The sequence below is a fragment of the Sminthopsis crassicaudata genome, chromosome 2 (genome assembly GCF_048593235.1).
Source record: "Sminthopsis crassicaudata isolate SCR6 chromosome 2, ASM4859323v1, whole genome shotgun sequence".
Taxonomy (NCBI): domain Eukaryota; kingdom Metazoa; phylum Chordata; class Mammalia; order Dasyuromorphia; family Dasyuridae; genus Sminthopsis; species Sminthopsis crassicaudata.
The window spans coordinates 672,175,251-672,201,619 of NC_133618.1; the positions used below are offsets into that span (position 1 = coordinate 672,175,251).

The 26,369-nt window shown below is 47.0% G+C and overlaps 1 protein-coding gene across 1 annotated transcript in view; it reads right to left on the reverse strand.

The window, feature by feature from the left end:
- The window catches only part of SGMS1 (sphingomyelin synthase 1), a 176,985-nt gene that overhangs the window by 86,235 nt on the left and 64,381 nt on the right, over window positions 1-26,369 (reverse strand). The window contains exon 4 of the mRNA XM_074297073.1: window positions 13,083-13,125. The gene's annotated coding sequence lies outside the window, so the exon portion shown is untranslated. The remainder of the gene's footprint in view (window positions 1-13,082; window positions 13,126-26,369) is intronic.

Here is a 26,369-nt window from a genome sequence, read left to right on the forward strand (position 1 = left end):
CCATTTCAACTCCACCAACAACGTATCAGTGTCCCAGTTTTCCCACCTCCCCTCCAACATTGTCTTTTCCTGTCAGTTTAACCAGGTGTGTACTTGTCCATTTGGCTTCTTGGTAATCCTATTCCTTCACTGTGTATATTTAAGGGGCGGCTTCAGCAGACCCTTCCAGGCATCCATGTCACACATAAGGTTCAGGAGCCCTCCTCTCATCCAACAGCTGAAAAGGAATCCCCTCCAGAACAGACCCCATTCCCTTTGGCATGAAGACATCGGGGGAGAGCAGCAGGCTCCGCCTCCCAAGGAAGCTCATTTCTCCTTTGTCCAGCGGCGGTTGATAGATCTTTTCCCAGATAACCAGCCCGGATCTGTCCTATGCTCCAAAGCTCACCCTCGGAGGCTAAGTATAACAAAGCTAACCCTTCTCCAAGGATGACCCTGTTCTAAAAGCAGATCTCTTGTGTATCCCCTAGCCCCATTCCCAGCCCAAGTCTTCTCTTCTCCAGGAAAGAATGGAAATCAGGCAAAGTCCTAGACTTCGTTAGCCTTGAGACGGTCAGGAACGAGCATTTACTGAGCACCTACTATATACCGAGCACAGTACTAAGTGATTTACAAACAGTACCTCGTTTGATCTCCACAACAACCCCAGAAGAGAAATACTATTATTATCCTCATTTTACAGTTGAGGAGACTGAGGTAAGCTAGAGTAAGTGATCTGCCAAGGCCCACACAGCGAGGGAAGGTCAGAGACCCGCTCTGAACTCAGGACGTGCTAAGTGGCTCCCTGCCCAGAGATCTCCCCTGCGGTAGGGACATCTGAGTTCAAATTCACCTCAGACCTTAATAACTGGGCAAGTCACTCACTCCCTGCCCACATAAAACTGGGGAAGAAAACAGCAAACCTCTCCAGGATCTTTACCAAGAAAAACCCATGGCCAGTGGGGTCCAGAGGGGCACAATCCACAACAATAACTTTCTGACTCCAGGCTTAGTGCGCTAACCACTGGAACGCCTGAGCTGCTGGGGGAAGGGAATGGGAAGGAAAGAAAACTGAAGGGAAAAAGAAAATGGAGGAAAAAAGAGAAATAAAGGGAAAAAACATTAAGAAAACATTTAAAATGCCCCCTCCCCCAGATGAAAGAGGCTCTGAAGGGGAGACCAACAAAAGAAGTGAGGGTTAAATATAGTTTAGATCTTTTAGAAACAGTCTCTCCCCAAAGTCTGCAGTTTCATAGACTGACTCCTTTTCTGTCGGAGCACTGGGAAACACTTGTCAGCAGCAGCCGAGGGCACTGAGTTTGAAGTCAGAAGACCCGGGGCCTGCCTGATATTTCATCCTGGGCAGGTCTCTTAAATCTCCTGGGCCTTTATTTCCTCATCTGTAAAATGAACCAGGAGGAACGAGATGTTCCGAGGCCCTTGTGATCTAGGAGCCGTTTCTAAGAGTCACATCAGCAATATCCAAATCAGGCAGGCAACAAGCTTGGGGCTAAGCAAGTGGGACAGAAAGAGGGTAAAGATAGAGACAGAGACAGAGAGACAGCAATAAGCAGAGACAGGAAGAGACAGAGAAAGACGACACACAGAGACAGAGAAGCAGACAGGGAGAGAGAGGCAGAGAGAGAAACAGAGAGACAGAGACAGAGAGAGAAACAGAGACAGAGAAAGATGACACACAGAGACAGAGAAGCAGACAGGGAGAGAGAGGCAGAGAGAGAAACAGAGAGAGACAGAGACAGAGAGAGAAACACAGACAGAGAGAGAAACAGAGACAGAGACAGAGACAGAGACAGAGACAGAGAAAGGCAGAGAGACTGAATTAAATGTTGTGTCTAAGGCTGATTTGAACTTAGGTCCTCCTGACTCCAGGGCTGGTGTGTTCTATCCATCCCTCCTATATTTATTTCTAATATAACCAGGCAAAAAAGCTGGAACAAGGAAGACAGTGATCTCACACTCTCCCAAGATACAGCCCTAAATATCTCTGTTTCATAGAAGAAAAGCTTCAGGGCAATTTCAACCTTCATATTTATAAATAATTTCCACTATGGTGAAACAAGTATCAACAAGCATTTGTTACGTACTTACTGCATTGCACCAGGGTTACAAAGGACAGCAAAACACAACAGTGAAATAAAATCAAGTCAGCGAGCATCTATTAAGCACTTACTGCATACCAGGGATTGAGCCAGGGTTACAAAAGAAAGCAAAACACTTCAATGAAATAAAATCAAGTCAACATACATCTATTAAGCACTTACTGCATACCAGGTTTTGAGCCAGGGTTACAAAGGAAAGAAAACACAAACTCAAAACTGTCCTGTGATGGACAAGGATTTTAAGAAATAAAAAAGTATTCTATTAGAGTCTGCGAAATGAAGGTCCAATTAAGAATGTCAAGAAGGAAATCCTTTCCTTATTTGCAAAAAGGCCAAAAAAAAAATTTATATGATATGTTGTACATTTGAAAGGAACAGTAAATTGTGCAAAGTGAATTGCACCTTTCGATGTGATCATCTTTTTTATTCTACTATGCTATGGAAATGCTTGTTTTATTCCATAAGTTGAAAATATAATTTAGAAATTTTAAAAAATGGAAAAAATTCAGCTGAGCAGAACCCTTCCAATGCAGCCAGCCTCTAAACGTTTCCCATACGTGGATGCCGCAGTCATTACTTGGGGACCTTTCCGGGGTCATCCCCTATTTGGAAAGGCGTCCCTTCCTCATCTCCAGCTCACCCAGCCCTGAGTTTCCTCTGAGGGAAGCCCTACATAAGTGGTTTCCTAATCACACCATCTCCTCCAGAAATTATCCTGCCTAATTTGCACAAGTTTCATATTGCATGAGCTACAACAGCCGAAACTCTCAGGAGAACGTAAGCTCTCTGAAGGCAGGGAATGGCCCATTATTCACTGATAACTCGGACTCCTAGCAGTCTCCTCTTCATATTTTGCTGAATTGACCCAAACTGGAGAACTTCAGCATTTCACCGGCAAGTCCTTCCTTCAAGAACACTCGGGCTTCTTTCTTAGCCTTTCTGAGCTGTCAGAGAGGAAATGGAGCCTTATTTTCCAATGATTAATCAAAAGATTCTACAAACTCAGAGACAGACAGAGAGGAGAGTGAATGGGCGGGGGGGGGGGGGGGGGGGGCGGGGGGAGGAAAACCTTCACGACGGGTGAGACGTGTCAAGAAACCAACAGACAAGAGGGAAGCCGTTACCCCGTAAAGCTGAGTGGGCAAGAGCAGCCACGGGACTGAGAAAAACAGCAACTGGTGGCAGAGACTTACTCAAAGATGATATTTCTTTTAATTCATTCAACCACAAGAAGCCTCATCCCTGGCTCTCTGAGTCAATTCTGGAGCTGGGTGTGATTCAGCAACTCCCTGCTCCCGGGGCTCACCCACAGGCTGGCGGGCCACCCCGCCCGTACGGCCCCCTGGCCTGGCAAGGCTATTTCTCACAGCTAACAACCCGAGCCCTCTTTTTCCCTCCACACTGGCCAGCTTTCTCCCTCTACTCATAATTCCTTTTTTTCTTTTTCCAGACTCCCATCAAAAGCTACTTTCTATAGGAGACACTTCCTCATGTCCCCAGTTATTAATGGGGGTCTCCAAAACTCCTTACAACAATGCTGTGTCCTACCCAAACATGAACACATTCAAGCTCCATTTTGCCCTCTGGTATTTAATAAAATTCTAGAAATGTCACCAAAAAAGGGAGAAAATAGAGAAACCTGGGCAGAGGAGATAAAACTCCCTTATTGGTGGCTGGAGATGCAATGGGCAGGAGTCAGAAAAATCTAGGTTCAAGAATAGCTTCAGACACTTCTCACTTGTATGATTTTGGCCAAGTATACTAACCTATCTCAGTGGCCTGCTGTATAAAAAAACATCATTTACCTCCCAGGGTTATTAAGCATAAATGAGAGATAATATTTATAAAGCACTTTATAATCTCAAAGTGATCTACAAAAGTTAATTATTATTAGACATGTACTGATGACAGGATTGTTTACTTAGAAAATCCTAAGGAATCAGCAAAGAAATGAAGACAATGGCTTCAGTGCTAGAACCAGTAAAATAAATTCACAAGAACTAAAAATATTTCTATCTAGGAATAATAAAATCCTGAAGGGATTAACAGAAAGAAAAGTCCTTAAAAACAGATACAAAATGCAAAAATAACTGGGAGTGAATCTACTAAGTCAGGTGCCAAGACAACCATGGACACAATGATAAATCACTATTTAAATAAATAAAGAATAACTTAACTTAAATAAAGAGGTATTTGGCACTGTTCCTGGATGGGAGGAACCAATATAATAAAGAGGACAAAAAGAGCTAACTTAAATTTCCAGATTAATGCTACATAAATCAAACTACAAAGGGGCCACTTTACTAAGCTTGACATATAACAACAAAATTAATGTGAAAGAACAGAAAGTCCAGAATCTCAAGGGGAATCATGAAAATAAAACTAGGAATAGAGAGTATTCATTTAGCATGTCCAGATCTCAAATCATTCTCTCAAACTGGGAACTTCAAAAAATTGAAAAGTTGATGGTACAGACCAGATCAAAAAAAGAATCAGAAACAATTTGATAAATCCATGAATATAAATTACTTAGGGAAGAATACCCTATCTGAAAAAATTACAGGATCTGTCTGATAAAAATTCAGTTTAGACCAACACTCTGCACCACACATCACAAAACAGAAATGTGATTTGAATATTGGCAGTCATTTCATAAAAGAAAAAAAAAAAATTAGAAGAGAATCAGATCCAGTGTCTTCACACTTAGAGCTAGGGGATGAATTAATAGCCAAACAGGGGATAGAGGTGATCACAAAAAGTAAACTGGATCTTTTTGACTGAATGAAGCTTTGTACAAACAAAATTAATATGATCAATGAGGGAAACAAATCTCTGATGAAGGTTTGCTATCTAAGCCATAAAGGAAACCAACATAAATGGGTAAGATCAGAAGCCATTTCTCAGTGGATAAGCGGGCAAAGATGTGAACAAACTCTTCTTAAAAGAATGACTGGTAACTATTAGCCATCCTATAATGGACCCTTTCCAAGAACTAATAAGGGAAATAAAAATCAAACACTAAGTTTCTACTTTTCACAAATGGTACAACTTGTTAATTTTTTGGAGGTGATGTAAAATAAAATGAAAAAATTTAAAACAAGTCTACAATACACTGTGGATGGAGTTATAAAATGGCCCACCAACTCTGCAAAGAAATTTAAAATATCTAATTCTAGATTCTTAAAAAAAAAAAAATCATCATCATCATCCAGGATTGGGGAATGCAAATTGTGTCAGACAAAAATAAATAGTAAAAGATTTCATTTTGTAAGTAAAGAATATTTCTTTTTTTCCCAAATAATATATGATCATATTTTTCTAAATATAGATAACCTGGTCTTTGTTTTTTAATTAAATTAGTAGATAATGATTCATATCAAATATGACTTCACTTTTTAAAAGCTTTTTATTCAGAATTCCTTTAAACAACGTTTCCCCCTGTTAATTTGCAATCATTCAATTTACAAATAGAAAAGCCCACATTGCAGTCTACATAATTTCAGAAGCACCTATCTTTAAATTAATCGAGTACAGCAGTAAGAAGAAAAGAGATCCTCTTGGAAAAATCTCCCCCAAAGAAATTATGAATATAAAGTAACAAAAATGAATATTGTCAGGGGGAAAAAAAAAAGGTTCTACTTTGTCCATCTTCCTTCCTTGGATGCTGGTCCTTGAAAAATTGTGACACTCTAGCCCTTCAATGGAACTGTAATCTCCTCCATGTTTGTTTCTTTCAGGATAATTCTTCTATACTGTGGATAAGTGGATCTCATCTATGTGGACATTTCTTTTAACAATACAGAGAGGGAGCCATCTTTGCCCGATCTGTGGCACTCTTGGCCACTAGTGTCTCCCATAAGTTCATGATGAGGGCTTTTGATACTGTAAAGATGCAGGGGACAGGGGGAAAGAACATGGTTTCTAGAATCCAAATCTGGCCTCCATACTTAACACTAGCTGGGTGACCCTGGGCAAGTCACTTAATTATAAGAAAAATAAAATATTACTGAGATATTATAAAGATGCCATAGAATTAACTAAGCTGGGTAGCATCAACTCCTCACTCTATAAAAGTAACTTTGTTCCAACAGTCTTATACCACATCTCTTTTTTTGTAAAATTCCCCCTAACTTCTTTTTGTCATTCCACATTTGTCCCCCGATGCAGTCAGATGATGCCCTTCTGCAGGCCCTCCTTTACCAATTGGGGGATTATTCATTTCTAATTCTCTAAAACTTCCAAAGACTAATATCAGACTTCACCTAAGAGTGATTTTAAAAAATGAACCAAGAATAAATGGTGCTGGACTCTAAATCAGAGGGTGGGTTATGAAATGGCAACTTTCAGACACAACTACTTCCTCTGAAACGCTTCTTTAACATCTGCGGTTCTAGAGGACACATTGCCTCTTATGCAAGAGGGTCCCCGCCGAGGAGAGCCACTAATCCAGTGGGCAGGGCTACCTGGAGAAGCTGACGGATGAGTTCCTTTAACAGCAAAGGTTTCAGGGGGAGCAGCCCTTTGGGAAGACGAGGCTGGGGGGGTCTCTGTCAAACTTTCCCTCTGAACACCGTCACAGGGGGATACCGGCAGTCTGTGTCACTCCATCTGCCTATTTCATATTTACACCATAAATGCATCTGAAGAGAGACTGTTCTCTAGTTTAAATCCCACAGAATAAGTCACTAGTTCCCAGAAAATTTACCACCTAAGGTAATTACAGCCTGAGAGTCCATTTGCGGGGTATGAAGCATGGAGGCAGGTGGGCCGGCTAGCCTTTTCTCCAAATCCTCACTGAATCCCCAAGTTGGAATGACCCCCCAGCCAGCTTGGAGCCAGCAAGTCCTGAGTTCAAATCTCACCTCTAGCACAGACTTATGGAATCACTAAATCTCTCAGGGGTTCCAGGCAACAGAGAAGGTGTGGATGGGCCAGAAAGATAAAATGATAAGTTAGGAAGAATTTCCAGTTTAATGAGTCAGAATTTCATGTGGATCACAAGCTCCATCCACACCTAGAAAGAATTATGAAATCACAATCTCCCAGATAAAAAGGGATTCCCACAGCCCTCAGATCCAATCTAGACACTCATATTTCTTTTTTTTCCTTTTCTCCAGTGGAATGGAGACAGCTACGTGACTCAGTGGATAGAGGGCTTTCCCAGCTTAGTGGAACTACCACAACTCGAACTACCACATGCCCCAGAGCATGATGGAACGGCAAAGCTGGACTCCGGCGCCCCTCAGCAGTCTCCAGGGAGCACGCCTTCTCCTTAACTTCAGAAAGCTGCTCCCCTGCCAGCCTCCCCTGCTTTGGCCAATCATCCCTCAAATGCCATTAAAAAAAAAACAAAACCAACCCTTCTTTCTAGTCATTTCTTTCTCGTAACTGTTTTCCACAAATGTTATTCGGTCATTTTGATGTTTGCAGAGCTGCGGTCTGGCTGAGTCACAGACATGGCGGGCTCAGAGACGGGCACGGCGCGGGCGAGCAGGCTGCAGCATGTGGCGGGGAGGGAGTCACAAGGAAGAACCAGCCAGGCCGGTCCCCAGGGAGAGTGCGGGCCAACAACCGGGAGTCTCCTGGGCCGTCGGGTTACACCCAGGATTCAGGGTGATGGGGCACAAAGGCTGGTGGTCGCCCCGGCTGCGGTGGCGAGGAGCTGATGGACGCCCCTCAGGGGGGACGGCTGAATGAGCGATGGCACATGGAGCTTATGCAATATTATCGTTCTGGGAGAAACGGCCAGCGGGAGGACTTCAGAGAGGCCTGGGGACACTTACGGGGACTGATGCTGAGGAAAGCGAGCAGGAGATCAGTGTACAACAAGTTTATGTGATGCTCAATGCTGACGGGCGGGGCTCTCGTCAACAGCAAGGCGATTCGGGCCAGTTCCCAGAGAGATGTGAGAGACAGCCTGGGGACTGAACATGGACCACAGCGTAGTATTGTCATCTTTGTGTTGCTGTTGTTTACTTTTAGTTTTCTTTCTCATTTTTTTTCCTTTTTGATCTGATTTTTCTTGTGCAGCAAGATAATTGTGGAAATATTCTTCCAGAATTGTAGATTTAACATATATTAATTATATGTTTTATATATGTAATAAAATTAAAACAAACTTGCTGTTTGTCTCAGGGAAAGGGCTGGGGGAAGGGAGAGAAAAAATTTGGAACGCAGGGTTCTGCAAGGGTGAATACTGAAAACTTGTCTGCATTTATTTTGAAAATAAAAAGCTATTGTTTAAAAAAGAAAAAGAATGATGGGGCACATGGGGCACTGGTCTTACAGAGCTGCTTACAAGAGCAGCTCTCCCCGCCAGCCTCCAATATACTGCCCAATCATCCCTCAACTGCCATTAAAAAACATTATTTCTAGTCCTTTCTTTCTCTTAACTGTTTTTCCCACAAATGTCATTCGATATTTAAATCTTGCCTCAGAAACTTAGCCTCTGTGAGATCCCTGACAAATCACTCAACCTCAGTTTCCCCATCTATAAAGCAAGGACAAGGACAAGACATCCTATGGGTCTCTTTCAGCTCTAAATCTATAAATGGGGGAATGGATGAATTGTGGGGATTACAGTTTTCCAATCCACATAAAAAGAGACAGAAATAGAGCTCTGAGCCAATGGTACTTTATTAAAGAGTCCATGGTCCCCTCTAATGAAGTGGACCCCAGATCTTCCTTATTATCTGACATGCTCCCTTGTTTTATAGGACCTGACTGAGACATTAAAAATTAAGGTGTCAAAGGCAAGATTTGAATCCTGGTCTATTAACTCTTCCCTCAACAGGATGTAAGCTCCATGAAGGAAAAGGTACTTTGGTTTTGGTTTTTGTATCTCTAGCTCAATGCCTGCCTGGTACACAGCTGGTGCAGAATTAATGGCTGTAGTCTCAGTCAGCTTTGTGAGGCTCTAAGCTGAGGGTCCATCCAGTCTCACGGAGGATGTCTCCTTATCTGAGAGTCCCCCATCAATGAAAAAATCAAATCCCCACCCATCAAAGCGAGACTGAATATCTCAAGCCAAACTCAAGGAAATGGCCAGAGTACAAATGGGGGAATGAGGGACCCCACATGAAGAAGCCCCCGCCCGCCTCCCCTGCTGAGTTTACTAAGTGGCTTTACTGTAAGAAGCATAAGTTTTTTCCTATAGGAACTAGAGATGGTTAGTCTTAGGAAAAGTTAATTCAGTTTAACAACTGCTATTATGGTGGCCTATTATTCCAGGTCTTTCATCAAGGAATTCTGCCGGTAAGAAAAACATACAGCTTTCCCACTTCTAAAAAGTTTTATGGTTTCCCTCACAACCATCCTAAAGTGTAGGGAGTGCAACTAGCACTGAGTCCATTTTATAGACAAGTAAACTGAGGAATTAATAGGTTTAATGACTTGCTCAGGGATACACATGTGCATTCTCCTATTATACATTTATTTAATGACACTCATTTTTTCTGTGCAAGTTCTGATTTGGAAAGCAATGTAGCCTGCCCACCCCCAGCATTGCTCTATCAACAAGCATTTATTAAGCGCCGACTCTTTGCCAAGCACTCGATACAGAGCCCAGGCTCTCCCCCACTGCCCTCTGGATGAGTTTTGGCTTCAGGCCTTTAGCGGTATTCCATCACTTTCAGGCGTGTGATGGGGCCAGAAAAATAAAGAGGTTAAAAAGCCCTTCTTCTTCCGAGGGTAAGCTCGGGGTCATTGAGCAGAACGCGCTGTAATGTCTTCTGAAAATGACGGGTGCTTTCCTTCCTCCCACTTGCCTTCCTCCCCACCAGAAAAAGTCCATTTGAAACAGCCCCTCTCCCCCAGGTGCGCAGACAGCAGTGCAACATGTTTGCAAAGCCCTCTGGAACCCCCACAGGCCAGCAAGGCCATGAACTGGTCAGGCCCTTTGGCCCCGAGCTCTGCCTCCGGAGAAAAGTCAAGCACCGGACTCTCAAGACTGTTGGAGACCCCGTCAGAGCTGAACAAAAGTCCCAGCAGAATAAAGCAGAGCAAAAGCAAAGCATTCTGGTCGGGCACATCTGCAGACCGAGCCCCTCCAAGCTGCCCACCGATCAGAGAGGACGGCCCAGTTTTTGATCAGGTGATATTCACTCGGAGGAAAGTCTATTTTTTAAAGACGTCCTTCCAGAATTTGAGAAACTGTGCTATCTCGGGGCCAGGGAAGAACTTCCTCTCAGTAATGGCCATATCCCAGCTCTTCGCGATGGTCTTCGGGAGAAGCTGTGGCCAGCCACAGTTCCCGTCTGGCGGGCAGTCTCCAGGTTCAGCCTCGGAGCTCTCCATGGCTAGTGTCCAAAGAACGGACATCCCGAGCCTCCATGAATGGAAGTCTTTCTGCTACGCCGGATCTACTCGAGCCGGTGCTATGCTAATATCCCTGAAGGACCACCAGTCACCAGAGCAAGATCTGGGTAGAGGATGTTCCTGCTTGTCAAGTTTGTCACGCAGAAAACAAAACGAAACATTAACTGATGCCAACTTGGGAAAGGTCGAACACTCCTGAACTGAAGTGCTATCTGTGTGTGACAGAGACGGATTCCTCACAGGGATCTCTGAGCACTCCTGAAATCACAGATCCAAAGAAAAAAAAAGGCAACAGTAAAACCAAAAGATAATTTAAATAATATGGACTTAGTCTCTTCTCCCAGATGCTGCTCGGTGTTCTTCCGCATTTCAAAAGACTCAATGATGTCTAAGCTTGATCTCCATGAATACTGAGCTGTCCCATCACTGAGATTGCCAAAGTGAAGACTGTAAGTGGAGTTACGTGGGGACACGGCTCATCCTAAGCCATCTTCGAGAACCTCAGCCCGAATGCCCCATAGACATCCCATGTCCAAAATGGCGCTCATTATGCTTCCTCTGAAACCTCTCCTGCTATCCAGCTAGACTTTTCCATTCCATTTTCTGACCCATCCAACCCCGCTGGGGAAATAACAATGGCCCCCGGAGACAACGTCATAGGAGGACGGGGCCCCCGTATGTGCAGAATACGGAGCAGAAAAACCTTCAGCAACCAAAGGCAGGAGGCGGGAGCGCGTCGTTACTGGAGCGGACAGCCGGGGGACTTTCAGGGACAGGGACAGGAGCAGACGATGACATCGGCCTGGCCACGCTTCCCCTCAGTCACTGCCGCCGAGCCGAGTCGGAGAAGCGGGCTTTGGCCTGGGACGGGTGAGGGGAGAATGAGGAGGACAGTGGGTCAGAGCCGGGCTGTGACACAGAGTTCCCAAGAGGCAGAGGCCACAAGAATCCTGGCAAGGCCTGCGGGAGCCAGAGCGCCCGGGACGGGCGAGGGGAGGGCAGGATGCCCAGGTTCATGGCACCTCCCAGGTTCCAGGCACTACAGCAAGGGCTGTTTACAAAGAGCGTCCGTGTGATCCTCTCAAGCCAAGTGGAGGTGGTGCTATTGTTATCCCCATTTTATAGTTGAAGAGACTGAGGTAATCAGGTCACACAGACAGAAATAACAAGAGCAGCCAAAGTGCGCCCAGCTAAGTGCTTTACAAGGATGTCATGGGTGCCTCGCAACAAAGCACAGTAGTACCCAGATTTTACAGGTGAGGAAACAGGGAGGGATTAAACGGCTCGCCCAGGAGCGCCCTGCTAATGAGGATCTGAGGTCCCACCTGACCCGGAGCCTCCCTGACTCCAGAGCTGCCTCGCTTGGGAGGTCGTATTTTATCCTCATGGCAGGGAACGCCCTAGGTCTGTCCCAGGTCAGCTTCCATTACTCAACCAGCTTTTGGTAAGCACCTACTGTGTGTCTCCAAAGCAAAGTCCGAGCTCTTGCTCCTAAAGAACCTGTGTCCTCCTGGGAAGACAACATCATCATGGGAAGAAGCCTTGGATGTAAAGTTTCTCAAGGGAAGCCTGTTTCCATGAAAACCTTCTAGCGGGGCAGCTAAATGGTGCAGTGGATGGAGCGCCGGCCCTGAAGTCAGGAGGACCCGAGTTCAAATCCAGCCTCAGACACTTAACTTTCCTGGCTGTGTGACCCTGGGCGAGTCACTTAATCCCAAATGCCTCAGCAAAGAAAAAGGAAAAAACAAAACAAAACAAAACAAAAGCCTCCTATCACACAGCACTATCACACTCACAAAAGCCCAGCAGCCCTCAGTCTCCAGAGTGGAACAGCTCTGCTTCAGCTACGGAAGCGCTTCCCCCTTTAAAACCACAGTTTTTAAACTGAACGATGGCTTCTGCCTTTATTTAACCTTCATTTCTGATCGCATCCATCTCTCCCCGCCCATCCCCAGCAAACTATCCCATGAAACAGATTCTATAGATGGCAGGGACTGGGATGCACACCCACTGAGTCAGACCGTATTTGCAGACTCCGTGCCCGTCATCCACCACCTCTACAAAGGACGCATTCAGGGTTCTTTGCATTTATTCTATATGTCCTTGTACGTTTCCTCTCTATCCCGCCATTAAACAGAAGCTTCCTGCAGGTAGGGATCACCTTCCTGGTCTTTGTCCCCCCAGCCAGGGGGACCGTAGGGCCACTCTGGCTCATTAGGAGCTTCCTTCATTTACAATGTTGCAGCTCCTTTCCAACAACATTTAACAGGGACCAGCTTCAAGCCTCCTTCCTCCCGTGTGCCACTGGGCTGGCTCCTAAAGGAACCAAGAACCCCACCCTGGGCACGGGATGCTGAGGAAACAGCCCTTCCCCCACCGACAGCCCCAAAGTGATTCCCTGGGAACCACGAGGAGCTCATCCCTTGACAAATCCTTTCTGAACATCCCTGGCAGGGCAGGAGTCCCGAGCATCCGAGCCAGGGCCACCAGCAGCTGGAGACAATCAGCACCAACGGCCACAAAAAGTCAAACTCACTAAGCAGTGACCGGGACTCGGGCCCAAGCCGGGGCCCAAGCCCCCCATACTTTCCCCAAGAAAATCTTATTTCCGTGGAAGCGTTTGTCGCCATCCTGGACTGAGTGAATTAGAATGAGTAGATCACTGACCTGTAGAGCACGACTCTTGTTCTTCATCTGTTTTCTGGCCACTCTGGGGGGAAACAGAAAACACGCACGGTAAGCAAGGTTCGGAAGCCCTCGTCAGCCCATAAACGATAACAAGTCATCGGGAAACAACGTGTAAAGAAACCAAGCACAATGATTCACGTTCCCCGTCCCCTGCGGTAAAACATTCATCTGCAGCTCAGTTTCTCTCACTTCCCAACATGCTTCAGGTCCTGAGCACAGTTCCCGTGCCTCGAAATGTCAGCTGGGAATGCTGCTTTAACTTTCATAGCAAGGGCCTGGTGTTTCTTCAGTAAATAATGAAAGAACATTCATTAAGCACTTTCCTCTGTGCTGGCATTACGCTAAGTCCAGGGAATATAAATGCAGAAGGGAGACAGTCTCTGCCTTCAAAGAGCTTACATTACAATACAAGAACAAAAAAAAAAAAAAAACAAAAAAAAAAAACATGGGGAACAAGGGACAGAAAAGGCAACGGGAAACTGATTCAATCACAGCTTCCAAGCCCAGAGGAATAATGCTTCAGGTGAAGAACTATGACTTAAAAGAAAAACGTCCAGATTTCCCAAAGCTGGGAAAACAACTTCTGGGAAGTGGCAATGCATGCTGGGAGATTAAAGGGGCTTCTCAGAGCCCAGTGCCCGCCGGGAGGGTCCCTGAACCACAGCCCCACACACCATCCACCCAGATGGCCCTACGAGCTCCGGGAAAGCACTCAGGGAAGACAGGAGGAACTTTTCCTATTGGTCAAAGCCAAACCAAATTAGGAGTGGAAACCTGCTGCCAGTGACAATCACACGCACAAGGCGCTTTTTAGTGACCTGCCCTTTTAAATGGCGCGAACTACAGGGGAGGGAAGGGGGAGGGAAGACTACACAGAGATAACACCAATTCAGGGAAGTTAGAGGGGAGGAGAGTTAGGAAAGGAAGGAAAAAAGGAAGGGGGAAGAGGAGGGGAGGGGGAGAGGAATCTTCTAGCTTCTGAGCTTCTTTCTTCAAATTCTGACTGGATCTTTGGATCAGAAGGAGCGGTCCCTTCTTGCTCTTGAATCCAGGTTGTTGTGGTTTTGGGGGTTTTTACACTAAAAACTCAGGGTCAACAAGTTGTTAAGGGCTACCCAGGGACTGCCCAGCCCGCCTTCCACATACAAAAGGCCCAGGTTCCTCGGAAAGTCCAGGCCTTTCTTCCTCCTTTTTGCTGATTCGGGACCATTCATCAGGAAAGGAAGGAGGGGACACCCCATTAGAGCCTCTCCCAAAGAGAGCAGAGAGAAGGAGCCAGAGCCGCTCTCTTCGCGGTGGCTGAATCCATTTCAGTTCATCACCCCCAAAAAGCGAAGTGCCCTCAGTAGAGAGGAAAGTGTTCTGGCTTTGGAGCTCTGGGTCTGGGTTCAAGTCCTGCACTTATAGGCCACATCGCTTTGGACAAGTCACTTAGCATTCTGGACCTCGATTTCCTCATCTATAAATGAAGGGGTTGGACTGGTGACTTCTGGCTCTGAATCAGAGCTTCAGAATCTTTTCTGGGGCCTCACTCAGGCCAAGAGTCACTTAACAGGTCCCACAGCAAGTGCCACTGCGCAGATTTGATCCTGTGCCTTCCTCCCACAATCCCCTGCTGCCTTTTTGTCATGGCAACCATGCCAGTACCACCTCCCGGGACTCACAGGAACATCCTTAGCTCAGATCTCATCCTATAGTTGGCAGCGGGGTCCCTGCCCCCCCACCCCAGGCATCAAGGCCAGTCCATAAAGAGCCTAGACAGCCGTCATTAGCCATTAATTGCCTTCTGAGCTCTCCCGAGCAGGCCCAAATTCTGCGTGTGTGGGTAGGGAAGGCACACTAATAATATTTACGAAGAAGGCCCCCAGGCCCGGAGGCCTCCAGGAGCTGGCGAGAGGTAATTCGCCGTCTAGAGAGCGGAGATGAAGCGGCCGAGCCGGCACACAGGCTCCCCGGTGAAAGTGGGGGCTCTTCCACATAATTGGATTCCAACCATCTCCCCGGAAGTACAGCAGCAGCAACCGCTGACGAGCCCAACACCTCCGAGCCTCAATTTGCTCATCTGTAAAATGGAGCTGTTGCTGCCCTCCATCCCATACAGGAGGAGGGGCCCCAGGACCGGGCAGTCTCCCAGATCTCGGTCCTTCTCCTATCTCCACTTAGCAGTTGGAAGGTACAAGTTGTACCTTTCCCAGAAGGCAAAGGAGCCAAATCCTAAATCTCCCACTTTTGTACTGAGTGGGTTCCCCACAGTAGGTACTTATTAATATTTATATAGTCATATTAAGGACAGAAAGAGACAGACGGAGACAGAGAGAGAGGAGAAAGAAAAGGGGAACAAAAAACCGGGGGAAGAAAGGAAGAAGGGGGGGAAGGAGGGAAAGAGATAAGACATCAAGAAACAAGCAATCCACTATATCAACGGCTCCACAGAAGTTGAGAAGGACGAGGAAGGTCCGTTAGCCTGGCAATGAAGAGATCGTGACAATCTTGGAGAGCCACCTCGGGAGAATGGGGACATTGGAAGCCAGAAAATAGAGAACTCAGGGGCTGTCGGGGGGCTGGAGGGCGACACCTCAGGTGTAGTAGGTTGGGCAGGGTGGGGAAGACCCCTTCCCATCCTCCCTACAGACGCGTCTCCCCCACCCCCCGGCCCATCTGTCCCTGTCATCGTCCCAGGCTGCTTCTCTCTTTTCTGTCAAAACTCCTTGAAAGGCCGTGGACGAGGAGCCGCCCTTTCTCCTCCCTCGTTCCTCTCTTTTGACCTCATCGTTTGGCTGAACCTGCCCACACACACACACACTACATAATAATCCTAATAATACTGCATTATAACATATTATATGCAATTTCCGCAGACCACGGTCTGTTTGTATCCACTCCAGATCCAGATCTTGCCCTTTTTTCTGTGTCACGGAGCCATCGGATTCTGGCAGCAATTCGAACCCTGCTTCCAATCTAGCTTCTGACCCCACTCCCTTCTCAGAAAACACTTTTACGGACATCAAATACATAGGATAACAAAGAGAGCCACTTATACTGAAATAGTGTAATCCAAGTTTAAAATTAATTTTTAAAAATAGTCCAGGTTAAGAAGCTAGAAATCCCCCCTTAAAGCCAATGGTGGGGAGATCCAGACGAAGCCAAGCAGCTCCAGCTCCTTGCAGGAGGTCCCATGTCATTGTGGGCCAAGCCCGGGGAGGTGGGCGTCAGCCCTCCCACACACATTCTCTCAACAGAGCCAGGAAGCTGGGGCACGGTCTTGGAGCCTCAGCGTTAACTCTGCCCACAGGAGGATGATCTAAGACCCAGCAGGGAGCCCGCTGGGCAAGAGGAGGCTGGTAACCAGTCTGGAGACTTTGGCAAAGAGCTCCTAGGACCCCAAGGAAGCTTCCTGCAGGCTGCTTTTCTCACCTTCTTGCCAAGGTGAACTGTTCCTGTGTTGCCTAGAGAATTCTTTCTTCCCAAGGGCCTGGAATGATTTGACTAAAAGGACTCTTTGTCAAAATGTTCTGGCCCTCAGTGAACCATTGTAGCGGAGACAAGATGGCGGCCACCATACTTAATCACCTTCCTTAGAGAAGAACACAGCTCCAGCCTCCTTATACTACAGACGGAGTAAACTGAGTCGCAAAGATGGGAACTGGCTTGCCTAGAACTCAGTCTCCTGGGCACCTGAGAAATCACCTTGCTGTTCCCCAAGGGGATGATCCCTTCCCTGCCATCTTTGCGAGAGCTCGCCATCGTCCTGAGTTTATTTTCATTCTACAAGCCCAGCAGGAGCATATGGAACTAAAAAATAATGAGGAGCATCTCCCGTCCCAGCAGTCCACAGCCAGATGCCCCGACATCTGTCCATCTGCATTCTCCCTTGGCTTGCTGCAAGCCACGGATCACTCACTCTGCATGTGAGGCCGCCAGACACGGGCCTGCAAACCAGTGACCCCCTCCGAAAAGCCTGGTCGTGTTTCCGGGAAGGATATTTTTACATGGGTTTAAACCAATGGAGGCCGCGACTTCAACAACATGAACACAAAGAACACCTGGACCAAATCAAACACTATGGAACTGAAATAACACATTTTGGTGTCGGTGAACAAAAGAAACTCACGTACTCCCATCTTTTCCTGGAAAGGTGGGGACTTTGGAATTATAATACGCTTGTGCTGCCAGATGCGGTCGGTTTGTTCACTGATGGGAGGCTAGGTGGAGGCTGGCAGCATCGAGTACGTGGCTGATCTAAACAGAGTTGTCTCCTCCATTAAAATACGCAGGAGCGAGGTCTGAGGTACCCCTTTGTATTTCGTTATCATCATTCCTTGTGCTAATAGTAAACAATAATAAATGCCTGTTGACTGACTGATAGAGTGTCTAAAAGCCTGGAGAGAAGATCTAATCTTAATCCTGGACAAGTCCCTCAATCTCTACTAGCCCCAGTTTCTTAGTCTATAAAATGAGGATAATATAATAATAGTCTCTGCCTCCCAGCTTTCTCTCTATCACGAGATAATACACGTAAAGTGCTATATAGATGTTAGTTGTGGATATAACCATAAATCCCAAGAAGATTCCCACTTAAAGATTGGAAAAGAGGCAGGCAAACAACTTGTTCATTACATCGTGGCAAAGTTCAAAGTAAAGTCCTCTTTATGTTCCTCTATGTGGATATTATTTCACTCACTATAAACAAACTATGTAGCGACTGTAATGTTCGTCTTATTACCCAAGAACCCTGTCCTGGGGACAAAAGAGCCCTAACTATCTGCAGGTCAAGGAACTAGGGCCAAATCTTGACTGCTATCTGCCACCTAAAGGATCTTGGGAAAGTCACCCTGAGTCTGAATTCTTCATCCATTAATATGACAGAATCGGAATCTCTTTTGTTTCCCCTCTTTTGGTCTGTTTCCCCAAAAATGAGGAAGTTGCACCAGCAGGTCTCTGAATTATCTTGCAGCTCCAAGGCTGACAACTTTGCGCAACTCTGCCTCATTAAAATCCCATTCAAGACATCAATCATGATATCAACAGTCAAAAAACGAAAGTCGAACAGCAACAGGGAGAAATTTATGATCTGTCGCAACCCAGCTTCCCAGAACTAGTTCTCTAGGAACTGAGCTCATGCTTGCACTCCACAGGTAGTCACACCCACTCTGGCAGGCCTGCAATTGGACACAGATTACGCCATCTATTTACAACCCACTGTGCCAGTCACGGGGGAAGAACAAAGATCAAATATTGGAGGAGCTAATCCAACTCCTACATTTTACAAATAAAGAAACTGAGACCCAGGGAAATCAGGTCGTGTAGGAAGGAAGTGCTGCAGATAAAATCTGAACCCAGATTCTCTGTCAGAGAATGACATTTCAAAAGTCTTCCGGAACACGCTGCTCCTTTGTACACAGAAGGGCCACAGTCAGTTACTGGTTTCCTCTTCGATATCAGCTCCTATCGATCCCATTCTGGTCCCACTCATTCTAGCGCTTCACTTTACTCTCAGGTTGAGTAAGCTTCCATGTTGCTCAGAATGAAAGGCTCCAGAGCTCCAGCTCCCCTGAATTCAACTGCTATGAAAACCCCTTTCAGAATAAGAAAGTTTTAAATGATGTCAGAGTTAGAAGGGAAGTAAAGGAGGATCTAAATTGTCCACCTTGGTAAGAGAGTAACTGAGGGCAAGGTGGAAAGAGAGACTGGCTCAGGAGCTGGAGGCCTAAATATGGACTCTGGCACATATTCACAGTGGCAAAAGATGGGAGGTAGGGGAGAAGAGTGGCGGGGGGAGGGAGAAGGCCCCAACCTTGACGTCTGTAAAGCAAATAGTAGCTCCCAGGATCACGGTGAGGTCCACACGGATTAAAGTTGGGCATGAGCACTCTGTAGACCTTAAAGGGCTATGGAAACGGGAGCTGTCGTTAATACGGTAATTCCTGTTGAATACCTCATAAGGGTATTGGGAGCACAGCAGCCAGCCCCTGGGACCGGCTATAGAAGTATGACCCCTTACTGAAGACCAGCTTCCTTCTTTTCTTCCTTACTTTGGAAACCAGGTCTCCCTGTGATCCTCAGGCTGGATGAGTGACGGTCAACCACTGGCCCAGTGCTAGGTCCCTGCTGATGGCTACAAGGGCTGCCACCGGCTTCATTTCAATTTAGGTTGGTTCACCCCTCCCCAAGGCAGTCCGAGAACTTGTCCCCTCCCAGGGGCTCACCAGGCTCAGAGCAAACAGCCAATCAGCTTAGCTTACTGGTACTCAGACGGTTCACTAGTCTCAGTCTCCTAGAAGCAGAGATCATACCCATATCCACTGTAAAAGAGCTACTTTCAAAAGGATGTTGCGCGAGCCAGAAACTTGGGATCACGGATCCAGAAAGGACCTTAGGAGTAGCTAAAACAATCTCATTTTACAGATAGGGAAACTGAGGCTCAGGGAGCTCCTATAGTAACAAAGGTACGACTCTCTGAATCCAAATCTCCTTCACTTGCCCCTCATCCTTCCCTGCTTTTTCTCAGTGTTAAAATATTGTTCTCTATATTCCATTAGAAAAAGATGGCATCCTCATGCAGGTCCTCCTTTCTTCGTGAAGTCTTCAAAGAGTTTTGCTGCTTCCAGCCTGGCTGTGTCTAGACCAAAAGTCATATCCATGGGGGAATCAAAGAAGTATAGACTCAACTGGAAGAGATGTCAGACTTCATCTAGTCCAATTCCCTCCATTTATAGTTACGGAAACTAAGGCCTGGAATGGGACAGACAGGCCCAAGACCTGCCATGTGGTCAGTGCCGAGCAGAGCCTAGAACTCAGACCCTTGCCTCCATCCTGTGCTCTTCCCGCTGGTTTCCCTTTTTCTAAAAATTAGGATTTGAACTCTGGTTTTTCCACAGATTAAAAGTGGTAAGCCACATGACTCTGTGGAGGTTGTTTAAATGGGTGGTCTTCCAAATATATGATTTAGGGAAATCCCTTATTATTTAAAAAAAAAAAAAAAAAAGAAAGAAACCCTGCTTAAGGTGGAGATATAATCATTTCATGGTCACAGAACTTGAATGCAGAAGTCTTTGAAAAACCCTCCCGGCTCATCTTCTACCCAAGGGATAGCTCTAGAGTGGTAAGTAGATGCCCTGGATCTAGATCTGGTTCTTCTCCACTAGAAGACTCCAAAGGTTCCTTCCTGTTCTAGAACATTGACTCTAGGTTCCAGACTGCCAAGAGGAACTAGAAAACACAAGATCCCTTTGATGTCAACACATCCAATAGATAATACAACAACAGATAAGCCAAGAAAAATATAAAGAGAATATTCACTTTAAAGCTCAGCAACAGGTTCCTTTAAATAACAATCCCTCACTTGTACCCCTACTCCACCATGTATTTAAAATATAACTACCCCCAAATTTTCATTTATGCAGAATCTTTGTCTATTGCACAGAGGGTGATGAAACTTTGCCAGTGAAAATCTGGGGTACATCTGGAAGGTCACCGGTACAAAGAACTCCCAGAGGAGAAAACTCCTTCTACAGTACAGATAGATACCACCTCTGAAGAACTGCTTAAATCACTGAGGGATCAAGTGATCTTCCTGAAGACATACAGGACCCAAGGCAGCAACGGAACCCAGGATTTCCCAGTTCCGCTGCCTTCCTTCTATCCACTGTTGTCATTTAGTCACATCTAATTCTTCGTGACCCCATTTGGGGTTTTCCTGGCAAAGATACTGGAGAGTTTGCCATTTTCTTCTCCAGCTCATTTTACAGATAAGGAAACTGAGGCAAACGAGGTTAAATGACTTACTCAGGGTAGTAAGGGTCTGAGGTCAGATTTGAACTGGAGAAGTTGAGGTTTCCTGCCTCTGGGCTGGCAGGCTAACACTGCACCACCTAGTGGTCTTTTCTATCCATTACAGTATTGTTTTTTTTACAACATATTGTTTTTTTCCCATTAAGCTATGTAATTCTCTTTTTTTAATTAAAGCTTCTTCTTTTCAAAACATATGCATGGATAATTCTGCAACATTAACCCTTGCAAAACCTTGTGTTCCAATTTTCCCCCCTTTCCCCACCCCCTCCTCTAGATGGCAAGTAGTCCAATATATGTTTAAACATGTAGAAATATAACTCATGTTTTAATTAAACTTTGAAATCAAACACTGAACTGCAACCTAAAGCCTCCCCACCCACAGACTCTGGACACCAAATTCTTTGTGGGATTCTCTAATCTTATATACAAAATCAGGAGGTATTTCTTTTTTTCTTTTTTTAAGTGATTATTTTGGAATGAAATTTAAGTCCACAATAGAAATATTTTAGGAATTAAATATTTGGGTTAATATAATACTCTAAATCACAAAATCCTTTTCTATTTCAGCCTCTTTTGGGGGTGCTGCTGAAACGCCTTTTAAAATAATAATTAGCCTAGAGAAGGACAAGAAACACCATGTTCAAACAGGGAAGGGAATACAAGCTGGCAAACTGTGCCGGTGATCTGGGTTTCAAATGCTGGCAAAATCCTAGGCTGCAATGTTAAATGGATAAGTCAAAGGGAAGATGGGTAGGAGCAGATAGGAAGTGATGAAAACAGAACCAAGAGGGAAATATTCATAATTAATTACAGCGGCATAAACAAAAACATTGCTACAAGAACTCCAAATCCTAGAAAAGATTGGGAAAAACGGTGATCTCTTCGCCAAAGAGGAAAAACTATCAACCGCCCTGCCAGTCCTTCTCAAGTGCCCAGTGGATGCTGGGCACTGAGTACGGAATGCCCCCACCCATTTCGATTATCATTTTTGCTTCACTGGTTTTCTTTGTATGAGGGAGGATATACTGGGCTGGGTACATAACAGTAAAGCTTTACAAATATATCAGGCCAGTTTTCTGGCATGTTAAGTACAACATTCTGGGGATAACTGGATTTTTCGGTGAAAATTTTTCCTTTGAAAATTCATTTTTTTCTTTTTTAGCTGATTTTTCTTGTGTGGGTTGATAATTGTGGAAATATGTGTAAAAGAATTGCAGATGTTTAATCTATATTGGATTACTTGCAGTCTAAGGAGAGGGTGGGAGGAAGGGGGAAGGAAAATTTGGAACACAAGATTTTGCAAGGGTGAATGTCGAAAATTATCTATGAAGATGTTTTGAAAATAAAAAGCTTTGATAATAATAATTAAAAAAAAAAAAAGAAAGAAAATTATACTTGCACTCTCAGGATCTTATTTATCAGTACAACACTTATCCAGGCTTAAAGAAGACCACCCAGGAGGAGGAGGAGGCAGTCCACCCCATCCTGGGTGGCGAGGAAGCATTTCCTGACCTCAGACCATGGCCAAGGTCACAGACACAGTGACAGAGTTGGCTTCAGAGAATCCTGGGTTCAAATCCCAGCCCTCACAGTTATGAGTTAGGACTAGGGATGCTGATCCCCTGATACCCTTGGGATGGAGGGAAGCTCAAACGTGACTTGTGTGGGAAATTCCCCATCACAGAACCCCAGAAATGTTGCTGGATTTCAAGATTTGTGTGACAGATCCCTATTTGTAACAGGCCTGGGCCTGTGCAGAGCTCCCTGCCTCCCCGGACACATTTCACTGATAAGTGTTCAGTGAGGAAGCACCCTCCCAGCAGCCCACCTAAAAGTTCTGAGAGCAGCCCGAGACATGGCCCGGCTGAGTGACAGCAGCCAGAGGAAGAGGTGGAACCTGGACGCAGATTTTCCCGTCATTCCTGCTCCTCATTTCATGAACTTTTTTTGACCAAGTGGCTTTTACCAATTCCATGGAGGGCTCCGTCCCAGATGGCGGGGAATGGGGCAGGGGCCAGCCTCTGGGGGACCCAAACAGGAAAGCAGAAGAGGATTAAGAAGGAAATGGGGGGGTCACCCCTGTAGACAGAGGAGCCAATAGCAACTCTGAATTCAGACCAGGCCTAGAACCAAAGGGTCTGGATTCAAATCCTGTCACCTGGGGCCGAACGCCTTTGCAAGGTCTGTTTCCTAACTACAAAATTAGGGGTAAGACCAGATGTGAGGGCACTTCCTGCACTGAAGCTGTCCCCTTATCTCTTCTCACTTGCTCTTATCTGCCCCAAATTAGAATGAAGGGTCTAGATCAGCTTCTTTGCTTTGGCCCTGGAGGTGCTCCCTCTGCCCACCATGCTCTCGCCCTCTGCTTAAACCCAATCTCTGCAGGGGGCCTTCCCCGTGGCCAAGTTGTGCCCTTCTCTAACCCCCCAGGGCCTTCTCTGTACACAGGGCCTTCCCTGTGGCCAAGTTGTGCCCTTCTCCAATGGCCAGGGCCTTCTCTATACAGGGGGCCTTCCCCGTGGCCAAGTTGTGCCCTTCTCTAACCCCCCAGGTCCTTCTCTGTACAAGGGGCCTTCCCCGTGGCCAAGTTGTGCCCTTCTCTAACCCCCCAGGGCCTTCTCTCTACAGAAGCCTGGCCCAGGGAGTGTGAGGAGATTTCAAGCTTCCAGTACAATGGAGGTTGACCTCAAAGGGTCGTGTCACCTGCACGAGGTCTGCAGCCCCCCACCTCAGTGTCCCTGTGCGGACAGTCCCCTCAGCCTCCTACCCACCTTCAGAATCCTCTACTTTCGAGGGCTTTTCCCTGGATCCCAAAATGTCCAAGGACAGACGATGGGACATAAGAGCAACTGGAGACTGTTATTACTAAGAGAGGGAAGGCATCAGCATTACGGGAGGGCAGGAAAGGCCTCTTGCAGAACCCAGGACTTAGCAGGGACTTGAGGGGGAATCAAAGATAAGGAGGAAGAAAATGTCAAGCATGGAAGGGAAAGGGGGAAAGAATAAGCATTTATTAAGCACCTACTGTGTGCCAGGCACTGCGCTAAGCCAACAACCCTGGGGGGAAAGCATCGATAGGATGACCCTAATTTACAACTGAGGAAAATGAGGCAGATATACGTAGAGTTACTTGCCTGGGATCACAGCACGAGTAAAGTTAAGAAGCTAATTTGAACCCGAGTCCTTCTGGCCCCAGTCCCTTCCCCCCTCCTCCTTGGTGAATAGCCTGTGCAATGCTGAGAAGGTGGAGGTTGTGAGACCTCACGGAAGGGGCCCATCAGTCCGGCCTGCTGAGGGGCGGCTGGGGTCGGGCTACAGGAGGGGCCCCTCCCCCTGCTCAGGAAAGGACCCTCTGAGGAAGGTCCCCCTCCACCCCGGCAGCTCAGGACCTAATCGAGTTTTTGAAAACAATGTAACAAAATGTTGGGGAAAGACTCCACCCCGGCCTGGGCTTGGAACAGCACGCCAGAAACACGGCTCTTTCATCCCTGGCCAGCGGCTCCACACAATCGGTGCATTGTTTCTGCCTTCCTAAGCAGCGTGTGGGAGGCTGGGGAGAGCACGGCCCCGGCCCGGGCAGCTCCCCGGCTCCCAATCCTCCCAGAAAACCGCCCCCCAGGACCGGGCAGCATGACGGGCAAAGGATTCGGGGCTGCTGGCATGCAGCAGCAGAGCCTGCCCTTTTGTGGTCATGGAGCCCTCCGCCGGCCGCCAAGAGCCCCTTCCTTGCCCTGGTAACTCAGCTGCTCCCCTTCAAAGGCAGAGAAACTGGGTTCAGCCCCCGCAAGGGCAGCACTCAGGATGTGGAACCAAGCGGGGGGCTGGACAACACAGTCTCTTCTGGCTCCGACTCTGGGACCCCCAAAGCTCCTCATCTGCAGATGGCTTATCAGCCAGAGACTCCCTGAGAAATCACAGGAACAAAAACATCAAATATCACAGAAAAACACCCGGAGGAAGCCGAGTCACAGCAGGTCGGAGGAGCCAGGGAGGGCCGGGCGACCCGGGGCAGAGCCCCTGAACTCTCTGAGGAAGCTGTAAAGAACACACTGAACCGGCCGCGTTCTGGAGATGCAAGAGGTCCGACCGAGCGGCGCTCCAGACGGCGAGAGCTTCTCGGGAACCTCAAAGATAAGATGGGAACCACAAGAGCAAACTCTCCTCTCCGGAGCCCACGCCAGCTTACACACAGTGAGCCCGCAGACACTGCGGAGAGGAACGCCGGGAACGACGCCACAGTAACTGCCGTGGGCACGTGGGAGCCGGGGGCCCAGAGCTAGAACACACAGTCATGGAGGGCAGAGATGTCTCAGGAATCCTTCACGCTTTCAAAAATGGCTGATCCCCTCAAAAAAGGGCTTGCTTATAAGTGTTACATCCAGGGGTCTGCTGGCAAATATTTAACAATCGGCTCTCCAGAAAAAGAACCATTCTTAACATACAGTTTCCCCAGCATTATTACTACCTTTTCCACCTCTTAAATCTGGGGGATCAACCCAACAAGAAATGCGTTCTTTATTTACTGATCTCTAGGTAAATGCTCATGGTGACATTTAACCATCCATTCTCGGGAAGTCCGTCTGAGCTGCTTCCAGCATGTCCATATTTCTTAATATTAGGAGGAAAAGAAGTGACATTATTATGGAAAGAGGTGTCCCAGACACCTCAAAAGGGCCTTGGGGGCATCAAGCACCCTGCCTAAAAGTGCCTCTTTTCAGAGACGAGAAGGGCACTGACTTGCCTAAGGTCACACCCACCGCCAAGGGGCAGAGCTGAGATCATTCCGGAGCCAGTGCTCTTTGCAGGCAAATCAGGGCAGCTCAAAGGCGCAGGGTCGGCGCCCACAGGGACATCCCACCCACTGCCCTGCCAGGACACAAGGAGCGATGGCACCTTCAGTCACAGACAGAGACTGAGAGAGAAAGTGAGCCAACAGGCACTGGGAGTTCAGAGAGCCAGAATCCTAAATCAGAGAAAGCCAGCAGAGAGAATAACTGATTTTCATGAAGGCTCATGACAGTAAATAGGGCGGCGGTGTCTACACTTGTGATTTCATCATGTCGGAGAACTCCTTGTAAAAACTTGCCCCGTGGGTACCGGTCTCCCCTTCGGCTCTCTCTCCCCCTTGCCCCGTGGGTACCGGTCTCCCCTTCAGCTCTTTCTCCCCTTTGCCCCATGGGTACTGGTCTCCCCTTCGGCTCTCTCTCCCCCTTGCCCCGTGGGTACCAGTCTCCCCTTCGGCTCTCTCTCCCCCTTGCCCCATAGGTACCGGTCTCCCCTTCACTTGTTCTCCCCCCCACTCTCCTCCCCACGCTCTTTGGACCGGACTTGGATTTCTCTCCCTTGGCATCAGGCATCCCTCCAGGGTCCTGCAGCCAAGGGGACCCAACGCCTTACATGTGCCGAGAGATACTAATTACAGCGGCAGCAGCAGAGCGCCCAGCCTCCCAGAGGGGCTGTTCCTGGTCCCCAAAG